The 26310-nt window shown below is 35.2% G+C and overlaps 1 non-coding gene across 1 annotated transcript; it reads right to left on the bottom strand.

Moving 5' to 3' along the window:
* Window positions 1-9848: 9848 nt before the first annotated feature.
* On the bottom strand, window positions 9849-9951 carry LOC113899395. Its single transcript, XR_003512908.1, has one exon. It is a non-coding gene; the product is annotated as a U6 spliceosomal RNA (small nuclear RNA).
* Between the last annotated feature and the right edge of the window lie 16359 nt (window positions 9952-26310).

The following is a 26310-nucleotide window of genomic DNA, read 5'->3' as shown; positions in this document are numbered from 1 at the left end:
TAAATCTAATAAAATGGGAAAATATTAGTTGCAACTTGCAATAAGTTGTAATCATCTAAAAGTCATCAGATCACTTTTATAATTTTGCTTTATAATTGGGAATAATTAGAAAAAACCGAAAGTAGTTTCTAAGAAACATGAACATTTGTATTCTAGCAATTGGAGCAACGTTCTATGTTTTTAATAAATTATAATTTCTACATTTGGGTCAAAACATAATGTTGAAATTTTACATAAAGTGATTGATATAACTAATTAAAATTCAACTGGGTTGCCCTCAGGCAAGTGGTTTGTTTTGTGATGAGCAGGAACATCCTCTAAAATGGTCCAGGAAAAAGAATTTTTCGGGTAAAAAATTTGTCTGCTAGTAAAGTTACCTGAAATGTGAGCCAAATGAAGTAATTTGTTGATTCATTGTAATTTGATTTGAAAAGGCAAACTTTCTTTCAAAATTGCTAACAAACAGAAGGTTAGTTATCAATTACCAATTTTAGGGATTCATTTTGATTTTTGGCAAAACTAATACAATTATGTAAAGTTTACAAATAAAATAAAATTTTAAAAAATGTGAATTAAAGTGTTAAAATATGTTAGCTCTGTAGTTTTTGTGTTTATTACAAAACTAATTTTAAGGACTCTTAAAATTCAACAAGGACAAAATGATCTGAAAAAATTAAGAAATATAATTTCAAAGAAGGGGATATGGAAGAAATGATGTAAAGATTATGACTATAACAGCGAGATTGAACCTTGTAAGGATAAGGTAGCAAACAAGGCAGTGTCTTAAGGAAGAGAGGCAGGTATTGATGCCCTCTAAAATAAGAGATACTCATTCTTTTTGTGTTGGTCATTCTTTCTAAGGCTTTTTCAGTGGACAGATCTTTTTAAGATAAAATAACATCAGGAATTTATACTGATAACTTCAAATCAAAATTAATTATTAAACTCATATCTTATACTTGTATTTCCATTCTGACCTCTTCAATGGCATCTAAAGTGATAGAGCTAAAACATAAGTATACAATATGATGATTTGATACATGTATACTTTGTGGAAGGCTTCCCTGGTAGCTCAACTGATAAAGAATCCGCCTGCAACACAGGAGACCCCAGTTTGATCCGCAGGTTGGGAATATCCCCCAGAGAAGGGATAGGCTACCCACTCCAGTATTCTTCAACTTCCTTGGTGGCTCAGACGACATTCTCCTGCAACACGGGAGACCTGGGTTTGATTTTTGGTTTGGGAAGATCTCCTAGAGGAGTGCATAGCGACCCACTCCAGTATTCTTGCCTGGAGAATCCCCATGGACAGATGAGCCTGGCAGGTTACTACAGTTCATGGGATCGCAAAGACTTGGACACAACTGGGTGACTAAGCACAAAAACATGCATATAATTTTTGCATTTTTCTCTCTGATAATCAATTCCTTAAGCATAAATGCTTCTTCCTGTAACATTTTATCAGTAAATTAATTCTCTGTGACTTTTTAAAAATTTTTGAGAGCGTTCCTGTTGGAAAGTATGGAAGTCAGAAGCCGAAAAATTTCTGCTGATAACAGCGGTGTACCTGGAGCCAGAAAAGAAAGGGCAAGGGAAGTTAAGAGAGCACAGAAACCATCAGAGATGAGGAGGACAGGTATTTGTATAATCTTGCCAGTTGACTTCCCATTTTAGACTGAACATATGAGACAACCAAAGCATCTGTAATTGGAGACAGTGAGGAGACATTTCAAAATACCTGTGTTACCTGAAGCTGTATTGCTATTATTTTACTCAAGATTAAGAAGTTCATTCAAGTTAGTAGTAGTGTGAGAAAGGTGTTGAAGAGTTGATCTTAGGAGGAAAAAGAGGAAAATTGGCATGTGAAACTGAAGCTGTGCCCGATCACACTGATGCTAGGGACATCAGGGGATTATGTCTCCTGTGCTGCAGGTAATGAGATTTGACTATATTTAAAGATCAAACATAAGGCACTGCTTTAAAAGTTGCCTTTAAGAAGGGCTTTATTTCCAAGTTACATGCTAAAATGACTCTATTGGCAAGGCAGAACAGAATATAAGATTCAAAAATCTTAAGTCACATTTGTATTTGCATTTTTTTTTCAACAAAGCTATGTAAAGCACTCTGTGAAACCATCCTGCATTAACTCAGCAAGGAATGAAGAAAAAAATTAAACATACAGAAAATATCATGGGTTGAAATACTTTTTGCCTCTGCTGCATGAGTGTAATAAATACAAAAATTGCAAAGCAAGATAATGCTTGTTTTTTTTTTCTCTCATAATGTGAGAAGTTTCTAAGGCAATACTTTTGTTCTAATCCCACTCAGTCAGGTCAGGTCAAGGTGAGATAAAAATTAATGCAACTTTCTTTTTTACATTTAATTTTAATGTGTTCTATATTTTATTTCTATGTTTTTTCCTGTTGTCTGTTTCTTTGTCCTTGTAGGAGGTCTTGGTCAGGTAATGAATTTTTAGTATTAGTATTTTCACAAAGGTGTAAAGTTCTTTGCTTTGTTCCCTCTGATCTCTGAATGTTCACCTTGCATTAAGAATCTGCCCTATTTATTTGGTGTCAATAATGCAACTCCATGAGTTGTGAGCACTAGAATATTACCTTTGTGCACTAATTAATTGAATATGGTAATGAGGGCATGCCTACAAAGTCAAAGTAGGAGAAAATGAGAAATAAGGCAATTTATTTACCAATGCAGAAACAGTGAAAGCAGGTTTTACTGTCCCTAAAACAAAGGTTTTAAGTTGTATCTTATATATCTAATTCTGTGTTCATATTTGAAAAGATGGATCAGAAGAGTCCATTTTATTTTAGCTTTTTAAAATTTAAAAATAGTAACAATACCTTAAATCTAAGTATCAAACTAAATTATTAATACTACTGTATTAATTCTTCTTTCAAAGTACAGTTAAAAATGCTTGTTATTTCCATTTGATGTTTTTAAGCTTAAAATTTGTTTCTTGAACATATATAACTGTATATTTTATATCCAAATCTTTATATTGTGAACTACAGTAGAGTTTCTTGATCACCCTCACTTAAAGAGTAAAAATAAAATTATATCATTAAGAAGTTATTAATAATTATAAAATGATTTTAGCAGGTAAATGCAATATTTTCAAAATGCTAATAACTGAGTCAATTACAAATAAAACATTTTATTTTTATTTTTCACGAAGTAGTGTCTGCTTAACTAGCAAGGTCACTGCCCACCTTACCCAACACACAAAAATAAAACTGATGACCCCTTAATTAGGGTCTTGTCAATGGCTCAGTGGTAAAGAATATGCCTGCAAGGCAGGAGCCACAGGAGATATGGGTTTGATCCCTGGGTGAGAAAGATCCCCTGGAGGAGGGCATAGCAACCCACTCCAGTATTCTTGCCTGGAGAATCCTATGGACAGAGGAGCCTGGCAGTCCCTTACCCATAGGGTTGCAAAGAATCAGACATGACTGAAAAGACTTAACATGCGAGAAGACCCTTTAATTAAAAGTAAATAAATGGATAAATTTTAACTTTGTTTTTATGCTTAATTAGTTCCCTCATACTTTAGGACATTTTTCATGTGAAGTTGAAGTAGGTTCATAAAATACATAAACTATATATATATGTGTCTGCAATATGTATCTGTATGTGTATGTAATTATATTGACAGACTATGTATCATTAATGTCTCTGAACAGAGTAGATAAAGAAAGAAAGGTTAGAGTTTATGGAACAAGAGATCAATATCAATGTCACATCTGAAAAACAAAAAAACTACTATAGTTTTAAAAGATGTGGTCATGAAGGGTAAGTACCATCAGTTCAGTTCAGTCACTCAGTCGTGTCCAACTCTTTGTGACTCCATGAATTGCAGCATGCCAGGCCTCCCTGTCCATCACCAACTCCAGGAGTTTACTCAAACTCACGTCCATAGAGTCAGTGATGCCATCCAGCCATCTCATCCTCTGTCGTCCCCTTCTCCTCCTGCCCCCAATCCCTCCCAGCGTCAGAGTCTTTTCCAATGAGTCAACTCTTCACATGAGGTGGCCCAAGTACTGGAGTTTCATGCTTGCCCATAAAATGTCACTTTCAGTTCAGTTCAGTTCAGTCACTCAGTCATGTCCGACTCTGCGACCCCATGAATCACAGCACGCCAGGCCTCCCTGTCCATCACCCACTCCCGGAGTTCACTCAGACCCACGTCCATCGAGTTGGTGATGCCATCCAGCCATCTCATCCTCTGTTGTCCCCTTCTCCTCCTGCCCCCAGTCCCTCCCAGCATCAGAGTCTTTTCCAGTGAGTCAACTCTTCACATGAGGTGGCCAAAGTACTGGAGTTTCAGCTTCAGTATCATTCCTTCTTTGGCCACTATTAAATTAGAAAACTGAAATGAGAGATTATGGCATTTTCCCTGATATATTGTTTTTTGGCATTTGCATGTCAACTTGTGGAGCTTTACCTATTTTTAAAATTCTCTAAGGCAATATTCTTTGACCAAGAGTAGCCATTCCCAACATAAAGAGGGAAAATGAATAAATTTATATTTAAATTTAAACAATTTCCTGATAATTCTTGAAAAGATCATAATGGGAGCAGTGGTTAAATCTAGAAATATCCCTGTGAGAGGTAAATATATAATTTTTGTTCTTATCAAAATACCTGTTATATAATGATGAATCTATCCATCTCCTTTACAATATCACACAATCAATATGATTCTTTACTTTTCTAAATATAATTATTGTTGAAAATAAGCTGTTGTGTAATTTAAGCATCCTTAAGTATCTCTAGTAATATGACTCATTTTTTTCTATTCTTTTATTTATTTTTTTCCCAAATATTGACCAGCTCAGGTTACTTTCCATTTCTAAATTCATCTGTGATTATTCTCAATCTCATTGGTGTGATTTAAAATACAAGTAGCAATCACTGTGGCAAGCATTTTTGTTTTAATAACTGATATATTTTTAAAAGCATAATTAGCTCTTACTTTTTCCTAATTCAAACATATCTGATATTAAAGAAGAAATTATCCAAGAATTTTTTTAATGTCTTTTCTTAGTCAAATATGTATAAACTGACTCTTCAGAAAGGATTCACGTAATTTTTGTACTTCAGAGCAAGCTACCTAATGCTATAACGTGAGGCTTCTCCATCTAAAGCAGTGATTCATAAAATGTAATGTACATCTGAATCATCTAGGGGTGCTTGTTAAACACGTAAATTCTTGGACCACCTCCACATCCATTGAAGCAGAATTTCTGGGAGAGAAATTTTTATGCAGATAAATATGGTTCATGCTCTGGCAAAGACTTAGCTAGCTGAATGAAACTAGCTAGTGTCTTAAAAACTACAGATTTAAACTCCTTCTGTGCTCTTTGAAACTCATCTTAAAATTCAAAGAGTGCAATAAAATTAGCCAGTTTTCTTTTCTATAAAAAGGGAACTAACATTTGTCAAGAAGCTGGAAATTGGAAGAGTAAGATTCAAATGCAGATCTGTCTGGCTCCCAAATTTGTGCACTTTTTCCAGCAATATGGACATCAATTCTAGTTTAAGAGTTTCTTGCATGAATATATGAATTACTTTGAAATTTCATTGTATAATCATGCAAGGAAAAAAGCAAAAAATGTGGAGTTAGATTTTGCCTCTGTTTAAGTTGTAGCTCTCACAGGAATATTACTTTACCAATTGTGAAAATAATGTGAATGAAAACCTTACCTTCTTACCCACAAAACCTCTGATTTTTATATTTCAACTTTATTTACATATTATTTTCCACTAATTAATCCATTACCTATTTTTATCAATGTTTCACTTTTAGAACTCATTTTGGGCTTTAAATCCTGTACTGATTTTGCATGCCTTTGTTCTCAAACTTTAATCTCTTAACTCTATGACCCTCTGCTTCAAAAAATGAACAGAAACAAACATGAGTATAAAAGAGTTGCAAAACACTTTAATTTTTTTAAGTACATTATTTAAAGAATATTTGCAAACAGAATATGAAAGCTCCCCATATGACCTTTACCTACATTTCACATATGTTAGCACTTTTATTACATTTGCTTTAACATTTTCTGTCTCTTGCTCTCTTGTTCTCCATCTCATCATATATGTTCTGAAATGAAATGCCTTATATGGTCACGAAGTGAAAGTGAAAGTGAAGTCACTCAGTTGTGTCCTACTCTTTGCAACCCCATGGACTGTAGCCTACCATGCTCCTCTGTCCATGCGATTTTCCAGGCAAGAGTACTGGAGTGGGTTGCCATTTCCTTCTCCAGGGGATCTTCCCGACCCCGGGATTGAACTCCGGTCTCCCGCATTGTAGGCAGATGCTTTACCCTCTGAACCACCAGGATGGTCACAATGTTATTATCAAATCAGAAAATTAATATCAATATGAATTAATTATGTTATCTATTGACAATTTTATCAGTTGTTCCACTAGAAGCAAACTATTTTACTAGAACCCATTCATGGGCCACATGATGTATTAACTATCATATATTTTTTAGCTCCCTAATTTGGAAGCATTTCTTGTTTTTTCTTTGTCTTTTAGGACCTTAGTTTTTCGAGGAGAAAGGGACAATTATTATATAGAATGTCCCATGACATGTATTTATCTTATAATCCATCACACTTCTACTTTTAGTTTATGGTTTTCTGGCAGGAATTTCATAAAATTGCTGTTGTTTGCAAAGATTCATTAAAAATATTATGATGGAAATTTTCCCCAATCCTGACTATATTAATCTTTATATTAGGTTAGGTATATTTCTGCTATATTTCTCCATTGTAAAGTTACTATTCTTCCCTTAAGCATCTTGTTGGGAATAATTTGTGACAATATATTCTCATATTTATCATTCTTTTGCTTACAATATACAGTTGATTAATGCCTGAAATATTTATAACTATTCATTAATAATATTGGCTAAAAATGATTATGACAGTTGGCAAATGGTAATTTAGTAATTCCATCATTTCTTTTACATTTATTACTTTAAAATTAGTCATAAATTACTTTCTTTCTATCATAACCAGCTATTTATCATCCATTTATCATATCCAGCCATTTAACACTTAGTATAAATAATCATATATATATATTTCAACTATTTTTTTCTTCACAATGATATCACTTTTATTCTTATTCTATTAAATGGGTTATAAAATCGGCTTCTCAGGTGGTACATTGGTAAATTATCTGCCTGCCAATGCAGGAGATGTAAGAGACACAGGTTCTATCCCTAGGTTGGGAAGACCCCTGGAGTAGAAAATATCAACCCACTCCAGTATTCTTGCCTAGAAAAACTCATGGACAGAAAAGCCTGGCTGCTGCTGCTGCTGCTGCTGCTAAGTTGCTTCAGTCGTGTCCGACTCTGTGCGACCCCATAGATGGCAGCCCACCAGGCTCCCCCATCCCTGGGATTCTCCAGGCAAGAACACTGGAGCTACAGTAAAGTTTATAAACTATTTTTGAGTGATATAGTAAGAGTATAGAAGAGCTCATTGAATTTTCTATAATATTTAGTATTTCTTTTTTTACATTAGACACCTGACACATTTGGAATGTGTTTTTATATATGGTAAGATATATGGCTTTAATAAAAGTCGCTCAGACATGTCTGACTGTGACCCCATGGACTGTTCAGTCAATGGAATTCTCCAGGCCAGAATACTGGAGTGGGTAGCCATTCCCTTCTCCTGGGTATCTTCCCAACCCAGGGATAGAACCCAGGTCTCCAGCATTGCAGGCAGATTCTTTACCAGCTGACAAGGAAAGCCCAAGAATACTGGAGTGGGTAGCCTATCCCTTCTCCAGCAAATCTTCCTGACTCAGGAATTGAACTGAAATATCCTGCATTGCAGGTTGATTCTTTACCAACTGAGCTATAGGGAAGCATGGCGTTATTTGTCCAAACGCTGTCCAGTTGTCCCAGCACCAATATTTTTATATTTCCCACAGTGATTAAATATTTCACTTTTAAGTTACTTTCTCTACTATGAAAATCTAATATTGTCTACATGTTCATAAGACATGACATTATTTATGTTATGTATGTCTTTTAAATTTTATTTACATTTTTTCTACTTAAGCAAGGTAAGAGTCCTTGACTTCCTTTTGTTTAGTCATGGTAATGCTGTGTCATTTGCTGTGTTCATCTAAATTGTGGATTATTGCTTTTAGCCTTAAAATAAGCATCCTTTTATGAGTAAGCTATTTTCATTTGAATAACACTTTATCTAGTATAAGGTAATTAATCCTGCATCTTTATTGTTTCCACGTCCCTGGTATGTCTTTGGCAATCTCTTTATTCTTAACCTTCTCTTTATCACTTTGAGTGTTATCTCTTGTATAAGGTGACAGTTCATTTCAGTTCAGTTGTTCAGTCATGTCCGACTCCTTGCCACCCCATGGACTGCAGCATGCCAGGCTTCCCTGTCCATCACCAACTCCCAGAGCTTGCTCAGACTCATGTCAATTGATTCAGTAATGTCATCCAACCATCTCATCTTTTGTGGTCCCCTTGTGTTCTTGCCTTCAATCTTCCCCAGTCAGATCAGATCAGATCAGTCGCTCAGTCATGTCCGACTCTTTGCGACCCCATGAATCGCAGCACGCCAGGCCTCCCTGTTTATCACCAACTCCCAGAGTTCACTCAGACTCACGTCCACTGAGTCAGCGATGCCATCCAGCCATCTCATCCTCTGTCATCCCTTTCTCCTCCTGTCCCCAATCCCTCCCAGCAAAGGAGTCTTTTCCAATGAGTTAACTCTTCGCATGAGGTGGCCAAAGTACTGGAGTTTCAGCTTTAGCATCATTCCTTCCAAAGAAATCCCAGGGCTGATCTCCGTCAGAATGGACTAGTTGGATCTCCTTGCAGTCCAAGGGACTCTCAAGAGTCTTCTCCAACACCACAGTTCAAAAGCATCAGACAGTTGCGTGTTTTGTTTTGTTTTTTTCTCAACCAATTGGAAAATTTTTTCTTAAAATGAGTGACTTGTATGTTTACTATGTCTGCAAAGTGTAGTCTCAATTTTTTCATATAATTTTATTTTTTTGATTGAAATATGGTTGATTTACAATGTTGTGTTAGCTTCAGGTATAGAGCAAAGTGATTCAGATATGTGTATGTATGTATTATGTAGTACATATATATTGTTTTTCAGATTCTTTTATATTATAGATTATTGCAAGATATTGAATATATTTCCCAGTGCTAGTCAGTAGGTCCTATTATATATTTAAAATATTGTAGTTTATCATCTGCTAATCCCAAACTCCTAATTTATTAGGTGCTCCTTCTTGCACCTTCTGCTTTGGTAACCATAAGTTTGTTTTCTAAAGAAAGTTCTTAAAATATATTTTTTTAATTAATTGTTTCATGCTTTTAAAAATCTTTTTCAAGAGCTCAAATTTATTCATTTATTTCCTTTTTGTGTATCTTCTCTTTCAGGAATTTTCTGACACATTTACAATGTTATCTCATTTTCATTGCCATCATTATTTTTCTGCCTTCCCTTTTCTTTAATGACCCTTACTAAATAATATTCTTATTAGTAAACAATATTATTACAAATAATATTATTACAAATATTTATTACAATATTATTGTAATATTATAATATTATTACAAATAATATTCTTATTTGTAAGTTAGTCTTCATTACTAAGAAAACGTGATATTTCTCATTTATTTTATTTCAATAAAATCTTTTTTAGTTTTATATTTTTGTCTATTTGTTTAAATTTTAGAACATATGCCAAACTTTAAACAAAATATATTTGCAGTATGATTGCTTTCAATGTTGCGATGGTTTCTGCCATACAACAATGTGAAAAAAATATGGAACACTTCATGAATTTGTGTGTTATCCTCATACAGAGACCATGCTAATCTTTTTTATAGCTCTAATTTTAATATATGTGCTATATAAGAATACAAATAAGGATGTGTATTTTATTCTGAAACATAGTATTATATTTTTCTTTTAATTCATCATTTGGAAGGGGAAATATCATCATGTGTTTTCATTTTAATTTTATGTCTTCTCGTAATCGCATTGTATAAAATTATCTATGTGTGTTTGTGTGTGTGTGTGTGTGTGTGTGTGTGATTATAGCAGTTGACCATGTTCTCAGTTGAATGGCACTTTGTTCTTTGAGTGACAAATTATAACCTCTTCAATGCCTCAGTGTATATGTGTGTTTTTGGTCTTGTTTGTTTTTTGTAGCGGCAAAGGTTTTGTGTCCTCTGACTTTTTGATTCCTGTTTCTTACAAAGGAAATATCTTTTTTTTTTTTTTTTCATTTTTGCTACCTAATTTCTAAAGGTAGTTTCACCCTTCCTGGTTAAAGTCTATTCTTACACAGAAGTAATGGCTTTAGAAGTTGCAACCTTGAATTGTGCTTGGCTTTAATATGCTTTCTATGATTAACATATCTACCATAATGCTTTTTGTTACAGGCTTTCTCTTTGGGGAAATGGCTTTAAAGTAATTTTTCTAGTGGCTTTAAAGTAATTTTTCCATTTTTTTCTACTGTCTTCCCTCTGCTCTCTTCTGTGCATTTTCCCCCAAAACTATTCTTATTTGACACTTACTGCAAAGGCTTGTCATAGAAATATAATAGAGAGCTCAGTAATATTTGATTTTTTTATAGAGTTTAATGTATTTTAATTTTATTTACTTAACAGTAATTTGAAGTGTGGGCATTTTCTGTGTTCAGGTTATGATGAGGAAATGTTTTTGTGTGATTTCATTTTTTTTTCTTATTTTTCCTTATTTAGAAGGTAGATGGGTACAAATGGTTTTAGGCAACCATTCTTTTCCTCAGCTATGTGGAAGATCTTGGCACTGCTTTTTTATCCTCTAATCTTTCTCTTGGTCATGGTGCTTGAAATTATCCATGACTACGGTTTTAACCTGAGCAATCATCTATGACATTATTTTATATAGATTTATTATTCCAATCATATTATTTCATTTTAAAATATTTTGTATAATGGTATTGTATAGTGAATTACAAGACATTTTCATGAAAAACAGTAGTTCAAATATACAAATAAAATATTTGAAAAAGTAAAATATATCTGAATGAACGTGGTTTTTGATATGTTAGTTAATATATGTGTTCTACTAAAGAGGTAAAATATTATAAGTATATATTTGACTATTCTATATCTGAACATTTAAATAATCATTAGCTAAAGATGTCTCTCAGTGTATATTCATCTTAGTAAAATGGAATATTGTCTTCTCTTCAGGCTTTCAGAGTATTTACTATGTATTACATGTATGTTCTCATGTATAGCTAAAAAGAATTGACATGGTACATAAGTTGTAATCTTATTGAACAATCATTGCTTTATAAAGGACTTGTAAAAAAAAAGTACAAAGTGATAAAAAGACACTATTACAGTTTTTTCTAGTATATTTTTGCTTTGTTATCAATGACTGTGTTTGAATACATGATTTTTTTTTTAAGGCAGAGGGAATTTATGCAAGAAAAAGCCAATCTATTCCAGTGGTTGAGAATTTCAGAAATATGTCATTGGATGAATAATTCTTGAGTGAACTGGGATAGTAGCTTAGTAGTTTGATGCCAAGTACTTAAAATAAACACTTGGAGAGAGAATGGATAAATACATATAGAAGAGAGAGGATAAAATGTTGAAGGGAGTTATAGCCCTGGTTTTAGAAGTGAAGGACCTGAGCAAGAATCACAGTTGGTAGCTACACAGCTCTGTCTGTATACCCACAGGACTGTCATGTTGAACATTAGATTAGGTATGCACAAGAGTAAAGGTTGTAACAAAAGTAAAATAGACCTAAAAGAAAATCACTTTCTAATAAAAAAAAAACACACACTTCAAAATATGATAGATTCAAAAACAAGCCTACAGTATTTTGCAGCTGCCTCTGAAGTGTTAGAGTCTGTCTTTGAAAGTATGCTGCTTTGAAACTATGCTGGCCTTGTGATTTGCATTGACTGGAGTATATCGTAGAGATTATGTTGGGCAAGTTCCAGAGCTTAGGTCTACTGAGGCCTTATGGCTTCCACATCTGACTTTCATGGGATATTGTTCTAAAACTGACATGTAAAGGAGCTAGTCCTATTTACTGTGGATTCAGAAACCATCAGTGATTCAGAATGGAACCAAGAAGGAAGCCACAACTGCAGTCTCTGTCTCTGTACAACTTGAGTGGGGCCAACTCAGATATCCTCGACCAGCTCTTCCTCTTGCTGACTGTAGCCACATGGATAAGTCTCAGCATGTTCAATAGCAGATCCAGCAGCCAGCCAACCCACAAGCTTTTGAGAAATACTCCACCATTCTTCTTTTAAGAATCATTTTTGGGGTAATTGATATGTCAGCAATAGTTATTCATGCACAAAAATTGAGATATTTACAGACAAAATGAAGCACTAAAATTCAAGTAATATTCTCAAGATAGTCTTAAATTAGATACTTGCTTAGAGAATTAAATTATCTTAAATTAGATACTTGGGACTTCCCTGGTGGCTCAGATGGTAAAGCGTCTGCCTACAATGCAGGAGACCGGGGTTCAATCCCTGGGTCAGGAAGATCCTCTGGAGAAGGAAATGGCAACCCACTCCAGTACTCTTGCCTGGAAAATCCCATGGACAGAGGAGCCTGGTAGTCTACAGTCCATGGGGTTGCAAAGAGTCAGACACGACTGAGCAACTTCACTTTCTATAGAGAATACGATTGGATTAAAATACTTTTTAAGATCATTTCCAAATCTGTGATTCTATCATATTGGGAAGAATAGCTTCAAATCATAAGGATTACTTTATCTAAGTGTTAGTATCAGCTGAAATTGAAAACACCAAGATTTTGCCACCAGATAATATTTTTTGCTGCTCTCAAACACCTCACTTATCAGAAGGAAGTCCACCTTAGTGATCTGAGTAGGGGTCAGTATGAAGAGTGCCAACCTGTGAAGTAATCAAAAATGTGTGTTACTCATGTCAGACTTTTCCCGCTCGTACTGTTTCTTTGAAGGGAATTGTTTTTCTGGCATAAACTACACCCTAATATGCATTATCTCTTGATTTCCAGTTTAAGTTTCTTTAAGGTGAACATGAGTCTTCATGATTCTTGATACTTATAAAGCAAATTCAGTAGAAAATAAATCTGAATTATATTTACCTTCCCAAACTCTTAGTCTTTTCCCTCCACATTGAATATGTCAGAAAATTATCCAGCTTCTCAACTTTATAGATCATTTCTAAAAAGTCAACTACATTTGCAAAGAATCAATGTTCTCTTTCTTTTCACACTTATATTTAATGGTTTTACATTTATGGAATTCTTATTTGAACTAAGCAATACAGTAACAGTATGCTGATAAAATTATTTATTGGGAATAGATACGACTATTGGTATGTAACGACCAAAATGTGAGTAGAAGTGTGGATTATAATAGAGAGTAGTCTAATTCCCATCGGTGTGTTTAGTTTACACTTTCAGCTAGTAGTTTAAACAGTGAATTTAATAATCAGTTAATAGGGCTTCAGCAATACGTGAACCGTGAACTTCCAGATGTTCAAGCTGGTTTTCGAAAAGGCAGAGGAACCAGATATCAAATTGCCAACATCTGCTGGATCATGGAAAAAGCAAGAGAGTTCCAGAAAAAAACTTCTGCTTCTACTTTATTGACTATGCCAAAGCCTTTGACTGTGAGGATCACAATAAACTGAGGAAAATTCTGAAAGAGATGGGAATCCCAGACCACCTGACTTGCCTCTTGAGAAACTTATATGCAGGTCAGGAAGCAACCACTAGAAACGGACATAGAAAAACAGACTGGTTCCAAATAGGAAAAGGAATATGCCAAGGCTGTATATTGTCACCCTGCTTATTTAACTTACATGCAGAGTACATCATGAGAAATGCTGGGCTGGAAGAAGGACAAGCTGGAATCAAAATTGCCAGGAGAAATATCAATAACCTCAGATATGCAGATGACACCACCCTTATGGCAGAAAGTGAAGAGGAACTCAAAAGCCTCTTGATGAAAGTGAAAGTGGAGAGTGAAAAAGTTGGCTTAAAGCTCAACATTCAGAAAATGAAGATCATGGCATCCGGTCCCATCACTTCATGGAAATAGATGGGGAAACAGTGGAAACAGTGTCAGACTTTACTTTTGGGGGCTCCAAAACCACTGCAGATGGTGATTGCAGCCATGAAATTAAAAGACGCTTACTCCTTGGAAGGAAAGTTATGATCAACCTAGATAGCATATTGAAAAGCAGAGACATTACTTTGCCAACAAAGGTCCGTCTATTCAAGGCTATGGTTTTTCCAGTAGTCATGTATGGATATGAGAGTTGGACTGTGAAGAAAGCTGAGTGCCAAAGAATTGATGCTTTTGAACTGTGGTGTTGGAGAAGACTCTTGAGAGTCCCTCGGACTGCAAGGAGATCCAACCAGTCCATTCTAAAGGAGATCAGTCCTGGGTGTTCTTTGGAAGGACTGATGCTGAAGCTGAAATTCCAGTACTTTGGCCATCTCATGCAAAGAGTTGACTCATTGGAAAAGACTCTGATGCTGGGAAGGATTGGGCGCAGGAGGAGAAGGGGATGACAGAGGACGAGATGGCTGGATGGCATCACCAACTCGATGGACATGAGTTTGAGTGAACTCCAGGAGTTGGTGATGGACAGAGAGGCCTGGCATGCTGCAGTTCATGGGGTCACAAAGAGTAGAACATGACTGAGTGACTGAAGTGAACTGAATAGGGCAAAACATTTAAGTGCAGGCCAGGTAAGAAATCTATTGTATTTTGCAAAATAGAATAAGGAAAAAATTTAAATATAATGTTAATACATACAAAGATATAATGTTAAGAACTAAAAAATTGGGGAGTGAATTTGCTTAGTGCAAATAGTAATTAAATATTAAGAAGATTTTTATATTGACTTAAACTATAAGAAATTTTAAGAGCTGACTCTAACTCTGTAAAAACTTGGACATACACACATCACAGATTGTAACAAACTTCCATTTAATATATAGTAATAGGACACTGAAAGACAAAACCATTAGCTGCATTACTCTATTTCCTAAACTTTGGAACTCTAAAGTTCTATTATATTTTCCACAGATTTTGTTATCTTGCACCTTTAAATATATTACCAGAAGAGTCCTTAAAAAGAGGATTTTATTTTAATTATAGCTACAATTTAGAGATTATGTAAAATGTGAAATCTGTACTAATTATGCTGTCTATGATTAAAAGGAAATATAAAAAAATTCAATAATCCACCTAGATAGTGTAGAAATATAAAAGTTAACTGACATGATGATGGGTGTAGGAAGAAATCTAAGAGCTATGGAATGAAAGAGAGATAATAAAGTTAAAGGCAAAGTAGCAAATAGCATTAAAACTTATCACTAATGTATTATTACTAAAGATTCTCCTTTGAGAAGAAATAGAACTTTTATTAACAGCTAGATATCTAAAGTTTGAAAGGTATAAAGAAATGTACTGAAGGGACTAGCTTGTCTCTGGTCCAATCATTTGCAGTAGAAAAGGGAGCTTTATAATCTGAAATACATTTTGCATTTCTAATTTGAGCAATTATTTGATACAAATGATGTGATTGCAATTTTCATATAAAATGTAATATGATATATGAATGCAGTACCATAGGCATTCATGCAGCCAAAATGCAGCCAAAGTGTCTTAAATATCAGAATATGTCAGAGGTAGGCTGAGTTATTTTGTGAGAAAAGAATTCCACATTATTCATTTCTTCAGAAAACAAATATTAAAAATTATAGAACTTCTTGATTATGATACTCCCTCACTTATATATCACAAAAATGTATATTATTTGTATCCAGTTTAACATAAGAACAAACTCAAAGAACAGAAACCTGACAAATTCAGGTAACAAAAAAATGAAGCTTAAACAAAATGTTATCCTCAAAGGAATAACAGAAATTAATTTACCTGGAATATCCCAGAGTGCAGATAAAGAACTTAAAAAATAAATTAATGAAATTTCTATAGAGAAAAAATAATTGCAAAGATATGAATGAAAATTATGAAAATTACAGAATTAATAACATAGGAACAATGCTCTAAAATTGAACCACTGATGTTTTATTTTAAAAAAATTATTGAAAAAGACTTTGTGAGGACGTCACCCCAGGTGGTGCTAGTAGTAAAGAGTCTGCCTGCCAATGCAGGAGCCATAAATGACATGGGTTCGATCCCTGGATTGGAAAGATCCCCTGGAGATGGAAATGGAAACCCACTCCAGCATTCTTGCCTGGAAAATCCCATGGACAGAGGAGGCTGGTGGGCTTCAGTCCATGGGGTTGCAAAAGAGTCAGGCACAATTTAAGAACTAAAAAACAACAATACTTCTTTAGAAGTCAAGTTTTACCATGTTTAAATTCAATTAAAATACTTTAGTGAATGAAACAGAAGATAAAAACATCATCAAAGCATCCAAAATATATCATTAATCTATTTGAAATATTGATAATTAAATTTTAACAATGAAAATAACTCATAATTTGAATCTCCCTTGGTATCTGACACTAGCATATGCTGTCAATCCTTTCTAATCCTCTTTTTGTTGTTTACGTTACTTAGTTCTGTGACTTGACTTGGCTATTCAACCTTTGGTATATAACATTTATACTCTTCCTTATGCTCCTCAAATCCTTTCTTTCTCCTCCACTGGTTTAAATTGCTGTGTTCATCATAACAATCACCCAATCAATAGCTTCTCAGCCTCTTACTCCAAGCATCTTACTTAACTGGCAAAAATTTAAGCTAGTTAAATAGATTACTCCTCTTAATCCAGATCTAGAGAAAAATTGACATCTTCTAGAAATGTATGCTTATATATATAGATTTAAGTAGACTAAGAAATTAAAAGTTTGGGCATTTTTCTAGTTCCTAGATTCTTTACTCCTTTATCTGACTCTTGAGCAACACCTTATTCTCCTTCAGCCTCCAATATATATCCTCCCTAATTCCTCTCAAGTATTTGCCTTTATTCTTGATTCACTAAAAAAGTAAAAACAATAAAACATAAAAGAGTAGAAATAACCATTATTCCTATATTCTCATCATTTTATGTCTACCAACATACCTGTACCTGCTGTCCATGTATTTTTCATTCTGTTAAACAATGAATATTCCTTATTTTAACCAAAACCTATTCCTCATTGTTGCCCTGTTTTCTGTGTTATTCCCATAAGCTTATTCAGCACAGTATCAGTCACATTTAAAATATTTCTTGAAACCACTTCCTCCTCCAACATCTGTCCTCTGTTCAACTTAGCATTAAAATTCTTCAAAAGGTTAGTATTACTAATGATTGTTCTCTCCATTTTCTTTATTCTCATTCTTTTTATCAGTGTATGCCCATCAGGGTTTCACCCCACCATGCTATCAACACAGCTCTTGTCAATGTCACTAATGACCTTCAGAAGATAAGTTTATGATAAACCCTTAGTTTCTTGGCAGCATTTGATACTATTGACATAACTTTAAAAAAAAAAAAAAAAAACTCGTCTTTTTTTTTTAAAATGCTGAGATGGTTACTCAATCTCCTTCAACTTCACTTGTCTCTTTTTCTCAGATATATGTCCTTATTCATAGTCAAATCTTTCTAAACTGTTACATTCCATGACCCAATTTCATGTTATGGAGAAACCAGAATGAACTTTTTGGCCAGCTCAATATTGAAACCTCTACTCAATATTTTACATAGAGTTTGTATTAGTTAAAATAAAGGCCAAACTTTTACATAAGGATACCTTAAAATGCACTTCTGTAAGTATATAAAAGTTTATTGTTACCCATATTGCAGTGTAAAGATAAACAATAGACAGTGACCCAAAAGGTCAAATAGGGACCTTTTTCCTTCAGAACCATCTGGTGTGTCATCACCATGTGCATGGTCAAACCTGTGGTTCTGCCCTATATAACTTTCAGCATACAGGTTATTACAAAGAGAATTTGAAAACAAAACAAAACAAAAAAATCTACTTTTGCTTCATTGACTATGCTAAAGGCTTTGACTGTATGGATCCCAAGAAACTGGAAAATTCTAAAAGAGATAGAATACCAGACCACCCACCTGTCTCCTGAGAAAAATGTGCGCAGGGAAAGAAGCAATGGGACCATGGAACAAAAGACTGGTTCAGAACTGGGAAAGGAGTACATTAAGGCTACATTTTGTCAACCTGCTTATTTAACTTATATGCAGAATACATCATGTGAAATGCTGGGATGTATGAAGCACAAACTGGAATCAAGATTGCCAGGAGAAATATCAACAGCCTCAGATTTGCAGATGATACGATTCTAATGACAGAAAGCTAAAAGGATCTAAAGAGCCCCTTAATGAGGGTGAAAGTGGAGAGTGAAAAAGCTGGCTTAAAACTCAACATTCAAAAAACTAAGATCATGCCATGCAGTCCCATCACTTCATGGCAAATAAATGGGGTAAAAGTGGAAACAGTGACAGACTTTATATTTTCTTGCCCTCCAAAATCACTGCAGATGGTGACTATAGCCATGAAATTAAAAGACACTTTCTCCTTGGAAGAAAAACTATGACAAACCTAGACAGCATATTAAGAAGCAGAGACATCACTGCCGACAAAGGTCTGTATAGTCAAAGCTATGTTTTTTTTCAGTAGTAATGTATGGATGTGAGAGTTGGACTGTAAAGAAAACTGAGTGCCAAAGAACTGATGCTTTCAAGTGTGGTGCTGCAGAAGACCCCTGAAAGCCCTTGAGTGGCAAGGAGATCAAACCAATCAATCCTAAAGGCAGTCAACCTTGAACATTCATTGGAAAGACTGATGCTGAAACTCCATTACTTTGGCCACCTGATTCAAAGAGCTGATTTGCTGGAAAAGACTCTGATGCAGGAAAAGATTGAGGGCAAAAGGAGAAGGAGAAGGCAGAGGATGAGGTGGTTGGATGGCATCACTGACTACATGAGTTTGAGCAAACTACAGGAGATAGCAAAGGGAAAGAATCTTGGCATGCTGCAGTTCATGGGGTCACAGAGTCAGAAACAAGTTAGGGACTGAAAAACAATGAGAACATTTATACCTTAATAAACAGGTTAGAAGTCATATAAACCATTTCTTCATACATATCTTTAGTTATATAACATCACATATATTGAAATGAGATTGGGAAAATTAGCTAAAATATGTGTTTCAGAAATTTTGCTACCTAATAATGAAAAAAAGTCAGAGTGTTAGCCCCCCACCTTGACTGACCTTTTGCTACCCCATGGGCTGTGGCCCACACGCTCCTCTGTTCATGGAATTTCCCAGGCAAGAATACTGTTGTAAGTTTCTATTTTCTACTCCAGGGGATCATCATGATCCAGGGATCAAACCTGGGTCTCCTGCATTGCAGGCAGATTCTTTGCCATCTGAGCCATCAGCAATAGTATTAGTTAAATTGAATAAAAACTCCCATTGACAACAAATGAAAAAGATTTTGAAAATATCTAAAGAAAGGAATCAAAAAGTTAACAAGACAGTAAATAATATGATAACAGGTTTGAGGAAGAATATATAGGCTCACAAAGGTAAATTTGTAGCATTGAATCTGTATTTCTTGTACAGATGTCTTAAAACTCCAGAATAAGGTGACCAGAGACTAAGAAGCTCTTTGAAACTTTTGAGTCTTGTAGGAATAAGAGGAATACAATTAATTGGAGCCCAATAACTGCAAATGTGGAAAATTATGAAAGTCTCCATGTCTTGTAGAGAACTTAAGAGTTGGAAACAATATTGGGGCAAAAGCAAAAGTAGACAAGTTTATGGAGAGATTGATACATCTTTTCAGTTAATTTTAATCCTGAAAATGTTTTCAGGTGATGTTGAATGCCAGTGCTTAAGGAGCTTTCAATATAAAAATGTAAATTCTCAAAACAAAAATATCATAAAACCTCAGATTTTATCTATAAATTTAACATCATGTCTGATAAGAAATCAAGTCTGCCCAAGAAGCAAAAGATCATATGAATAAAAAGCAGAGAGTTTTTACAGATAAAAAGAGATTCAGAGACAGAGGCTTTAGGAAGTACTATTAATATGTCCAAGGATATAAAAGCCTGAGAAAGTTGATAGAGAACTGAAATTTATGAAAGAGTAAATCAAAATTATGGAACTGAAGAAATAAAAATTCAGTGAACATGTTTGATAGCCAGTTAAAGCTAACTGAAGATAATACTGGTGAACCAGAAAACAATCAGAATGGAATAATCATAATAAAATCTTGAAACACACAAAAAATGAAAAATATAAATTGGAATATGATTAGTGGAAAATATTTGAATCACAGACTCAGAGAATTTGTGAACTAAAAGAAATATGAGAGAATAAAACTGTTCAAAAAGATAATATTTGAGAATTTTTTTAAATATGAAAAACATAAAGTCATAAACTCATACATAATAAGGAAATTAAGATAATAAAGTCAGAGCTAGAAAATCACCTGAATAAAGAATAAAGCAAAAATAGCCTATATTATGTTTATTTTCAAAAATTACACATACAGGAAGGATAGACCATAATTGAGATTAAATAAGGACAAATTGGATCTGATGGAGGCAAACTGGAACTCACCCTGGTCTCTTACCACATCAAATTTCCAACTTTGACAATAGCAATTCATTATGGAGCTGAAAGTTTACTGGGCAAAAAAGTAAGACTTGTTATATGCCATGATGCTCATTTTCACCTGGGGTCAATATCCAAATACTAGAGATGGCATTAACTATTACTCAGTTTTGAATTCATATATATCATTTATATTTTCTCTAATGTTACTTATCCCAGACTCATTCTCTTCCTTTTTTCCCACACTAAGTTTGAATATCAAAGCATTCTTGGTTTTTAGTAAAATTTATTGAAGATGGTGCCAAAGATTTGATGCCTTGTAACTGTGGTGTTGGAGAAGACTCTTGAGATTCCCTTGAAAAGCAAGGAGATCAAAGCAGTCAGTCCTAAAAGTCAACCCTGAAAGTTCATTGGAAGGACTAATGCTGAAGCTGAAGCTCCAATACTTTGGCCACCTGATGTGAATAGCCAGCACATTGGAAAAGACCCTGATGCTGGGAAAGACTGAGGGAAAGAGGAGAAGAAGGCAACAGAAGATGAGATTGTTGGATGGCATAACTGACTCAATGGACTTGAGTTTGAGCAAACTCTGGGAGATAGTGAAGGACAGGGAAACCAGGCATGCTGCAGTCCATGGGGTTGCAAAGAGTTGGACCTGACTTAGCTACTGAACAACAAACAACAAACTGAAGATGAGAATGGTATATTGAGAGGGAATATGTGGAAGAAGTAGATAAGCTCTTACACTTAATTTTAAAATAATGAGATTAAGTGATACAACCTACCTGGAAACAGATGTTAGCAGATTAGTGTAACTTAGAAAACAAAACGGAGAAGGCAATGGCACCCCACTCCAGTACTCTTGCCTAGAAAATCCCATGGACAGAGGAGCCTGGTAGGCTGCAGTCCATGGGGTCGCTAGAGTTGGACACGACTGAGCGACTTCACTTTTGCTTTTCACTTTCATGCATTGGAGAAGGAAATGGCAACCCACTCCAGTGTTCTTGCCTGGAGAATCCCAGGGACAGGGAGCCTGGTGTGCTGCCATCTATGGGGTCGAACAGAGTTGAACACGACTAAAGTGATGTAGCAGCAGCAGCAGCAGAGAACAAAAAGAGTAGGGATTGAACCCAGATCTCCTGCACTGCAGGCAGATTCTTTAAAGTTGAAATAGGATTGAGAAATCTACAGCTCAGTATATATTATGATAAAAATACTATTAAACATGAAGTTATTTTGACTGATGTGTTGAACTAAAATATACATAAGGAGTGATAAATAGGTATGAAAAAGTAGAATTAATTTAAAATCTACCCTAATATCAGTCAAACCCCAAACTTCTTTCTCTCTTCTACACATAGTACGACTATATATTTTTCTCCAAACTAAAACATTTTAAAAATTTCATTTGTGCATGAGAAAAGCCTACACTGGGCTGAAAACCACGGGCTCCCTACTGTTAAGAATAATTTCCTATCTCATTACTTGAAAGAGATATCAGAACAAGGTTAAGGCAAGAGTGAGGCAATGTAGCACCTAAGGTACAAAATTTAATAAGATAATCATTCTCAGGTTCACACAAGTGCAACTTTCTTGTGATTAATATTTACATGTTACTTTTTAGATCCTTTTATTTACATGCCATATGCTTGAGTTTTGTGTATTCACTATTACTGTCTCTCCTTTTTAATTGGAGTATTTAGTATGTAGTTATTGATGATTGGATTTAATTTACAATTGTTCTTTTATTGTCCTTTCCCTCCTTCTTTTGACTAATAGAATATTTTAAGATATCTGATATATAGTCATACATTGTTAAAAATCAGACAGGTATTTTCTGGATACTTACCAAGGGAAATATCAATAAAATATGATCTCTACAATTGTGAAGTTTTCAACAATATCATCAGTGTAATTCATAGAGTGGTATGCCACAAGAGGAGGCACGTTTGCATGGAAGGAGTGAAAGGTAAGAAAAAGAAAACATCACCAAGAACAACAAAAAACATTACAGAGGGATGTCTGAAGGTGATCATAGATGGCCTCAGCCTGCAGTGGGGTGGAGTGGGGCTTGGGATACCAGCTAGAGATTGGGCTGGGTTGAGGTGATGAAAGCACCAGATCCTAGCTACTAGACCAGTGGTCAGTGACAAGGGCCCTGGACCTTCAGCTTTGCATAAAATAATTTCCGTAAAGATGGAAAGTAATGAAACAAATTAAGTACTTATTAAAAGGAAAAAAGAGTACAATACCTGTGGATAACCACACGGGCAGACTTAGAGAGAGAGTCGCACCCTTGTAGCAGTTTGAATTACTTTCATGGAGTATTTCTTATAGATTTCCTCTGGCCAGTCATTCTGAATTGCCTGGTATACAGTCCATATTTGGTATATGGTAGCTCAGACAGTAAAGAGTCTGCCTACAATGCAGGAGACCTCGGTTTGATCCCTGGGTCAGGAAGATCCCCTGGAGAAGGAAATGGCAACCCACTCCAGTATTCATGCCTGGAAAATCCTATGGACCAAGGAGCTTGTGGGCTACAGCCCACGGGTTGCAAAGAGTCGGACATGACTGAGCAACTTCACTTCACTTCACTTCACTTCAGGTTAGAAAGGGCTTCCCTGGTAACTCAGTTGGTAAAGAATCTGCCTGCAATGTGGGAGAGCTGAGTTTGATTCCTGGGTTGGGAAGATCCCCTGGAGGAGGGTATGACAACCCACTCCAGTATTCTTGCCTGGAGAATCCCCATGGACAGAGGAACCTGGCAGACTATAGTCCATGGAGTTGAAAAGAGTCAGCCATGACTGAATGACTAAACACAGCACAGGTTAAAAAGCAGAGACATCACTTTGCTGACACAGGTCTGGATAGTCAAAGCTATGTTTTTTTCCAGTACTACTGTATGGATCTGAGAGTTGGACTATAAAGAAGGCTGAGCATGGAAAAATTGATGCTTTTGAGCTGTGGTGTAGAAGACTTTTGAAAGTCCCCTCAAATGCAGGGAGATCAAACCTGTCATTCCTAAAGGAAATCAACCCTGAATAGACATTGGAAGGATTGAGGCTGAAGCTGAAGTTCCAAGACTTTGACCACCTGATCCAAAGAGCCAGCTCATTGGAAAAGACCCTGATGCTGGGAAAGATCAAAGTCAGGAGAAGAAGGGGATGATGGAAGACGAGATGTTGAATGGCATCACTGACTCAGTGGACATGAATTTGAGCAAGCTTCAGGAGATGGTGAAGGACAGGGAAGCCTGGTGTGCTGTAGTCCATGGGGTTGCGGAGAGTTAGACATGACTGAGCGACTGAACATTAACAAATATTCCTCCCATGTGTGCATGCGCATCTCTTAGCCAAGATGGATTAATCAAAAAAGCTTCTGGGTAGACCATTCCTTGACATAACTCCCCTTTGGCCACCAAGGAGCCTTTCTGCACATGTATGGTGGGGTAGTTCTCCTGACTTTATAATGAGAAATATGTGCTCTGAAAAGAGTCCATCTTCCTCACCTTAATTACCCTGCTATTGTTATCTTGGAGTTTTGGTCAATAGAGAATGAATCTCCAATTGCTTTACCCTGGAGGGGAACCCATCTGCTTCCTGCCTCAAGGGGAATCTTGAAGGTTGAATGAAAATAGCTAGAAAAATGTTCCCTAACAACCAACATGAATAAGCATTGTTCATTTTTTGTCCTTTATGCTTTCAGAGGATGTTTATTATGAATTAGATTGAATGGCTTTATATTTTCTGATCTCAAGCACACAACCCCTGCACCTTTTAATTTATAATTTTATTTATAATTTATAATTTTAATTTATAATTTGGTCAATTTCTTATACTTTCTAATTATTAAATTCAAAACCATCATTCTTTTTCTTTTTATTATTTTTGGAATTGTGTGCCCATTTGGACTTATTTTTTACAGAAGTTTTATTGACAGCAAAATTGAGCAGAAGATACAGGGCTTTTCCAAGTGCCCTATGCCTCCACATATGCGTAACTTCCTGAATGATCAACAGCCTCCACCAGAGTGGTAAATTTCTTACAATTCATGAACCTATATCAGCATATCATAATCATTCCAGGTTCATAGTTTACATCAGTATTCATTAACTGTGTTGTACATTCTATAGGTTTGGACAGATTTATACTATGTATCCACCATTATAATACCATATGGAGTAATTTCCTTACTCTCATTTAGAAATCTATATTTGGCAATTATCAATGCTTTGTTCTCAGTTTATACCCTTTGTACTCACCATTCTTTCTCCCTAAAATATTATTTTACTAGATCTAGATATTAAAGTCTCAGTTCAAATGTGAATATAAGCTGTGAATTTAAATATTCTTTAAGCCAGCCATTCCTTATTCAAATTACCTTCCATGCATATGCTACTATTCAATATCCTTGTCTTTGGTTTGCTTCTTTACTATCTCTGTAAGCCCCCCTCCAAGTGCATGCACACACACACACACACACACACACATACACACACACACACACACACACACACGAGCTCCATAATAGCAAGTACATTGCATGAATTGTTCATTATATCTACTCAGACCTTAGATCCCTGAGGCTCCCCAAGATCTGAAAGAATGCTCTTATTCAATTATATATATTGAGTTCAAAAACTTGGCTTAAATTTTCTGAACTTTATCCATTGGGAATCAGTATAAAAATTATAATTTGGCTTGCATTTGCTGAGTTCCAAACCAAATTTTCAATAATTTTTATGTAAATACAATTATTATATTAATATTTTCTGAGTGTTTATGCTATACATGACACTGTCCCTGAGTTCTAGCAAGCATATATAGTATATCCTAGTCTTACATCTAGGAGAAGGCAATGGCACCCCATTCCAGTAATTTTGCCTAGAAAATCCCATGGATGGAGAGGAGCCTGGTAGGCTGCAGTCCATGGGGTCGCTAGAGTTGGACACGACTGAGCGACTTCACTTTCGCTTTTTACTTTCATGCATTGGAGAAGGAAATGGCAACCCACTCCAGTGTTCTTGCCTGGAGAATCCCAGGGACGGGAATCCTGGTGGGCTGCCATCTATGGGTCGCACAGAGTCGGACACGACTGAAGTGACTTAGCAGCAGCAGCAGCAGTCTTACATCTACATAACTGCTTTTGAAAAGGTTTGCATTATAATGACATTTTAAAAATAAAGCAGAATTATTTGAGTATATTTGTATATAAGAAAATACTTATCAGGAACAGAATAACATACTACTTCACAGTTCCACACAACTGGTGTTTCCTGTCATTGTAATATATTTACATGAATTTTAGCTTCATAAAGATTATGATGATGCAGAAAGATTGTCACAGAACATTTTGGAGGGACTTACCCTCATCATTACTGGGAAGATACTGCATAGGTTAAAATACAAGGAACCAATGTGCTCCTTGATAGAATTTCTTAAAAATGTATTTTTGGAAAGTTAAGAAATATTAAAGACAAATTTAATTAAGTTATGTAGGTTTGTGAGCTACCATTAAAAAAAACACACATGCACACACAATTTTTCTCACTGGGCAGGTATTTTTGTATTTCTCATAACTTAAATACAAGATCACTTCTAAAGCCCCAGACATTTTCATTGAAAGATTAAAGAGATGTTTCTAATGACACATTAAT

This window comes from Bos indicus x Bos taurus, chromosome 1 (genome assembly GCF_003369695.1).
Source record: "Bos indicus x Bos taurus breed Angus x Brahman F1 hybrid chromosome 1, Bos_hybrid_MaternalHap_v2.0, whole genome shotgun sequence".
NCBI classification, from domain to species: Eukaryota; Metazoa; Chordata; class Mammalia; order Artiodactyla; family Bovidae; genus Bos; species Bos indicus x Bos taurus.
The sequence above is the reverse complement of the archived record's forward strand: the minus strand, read 5'-3'. Positions and strand labels throughout refer to the sequence as shown.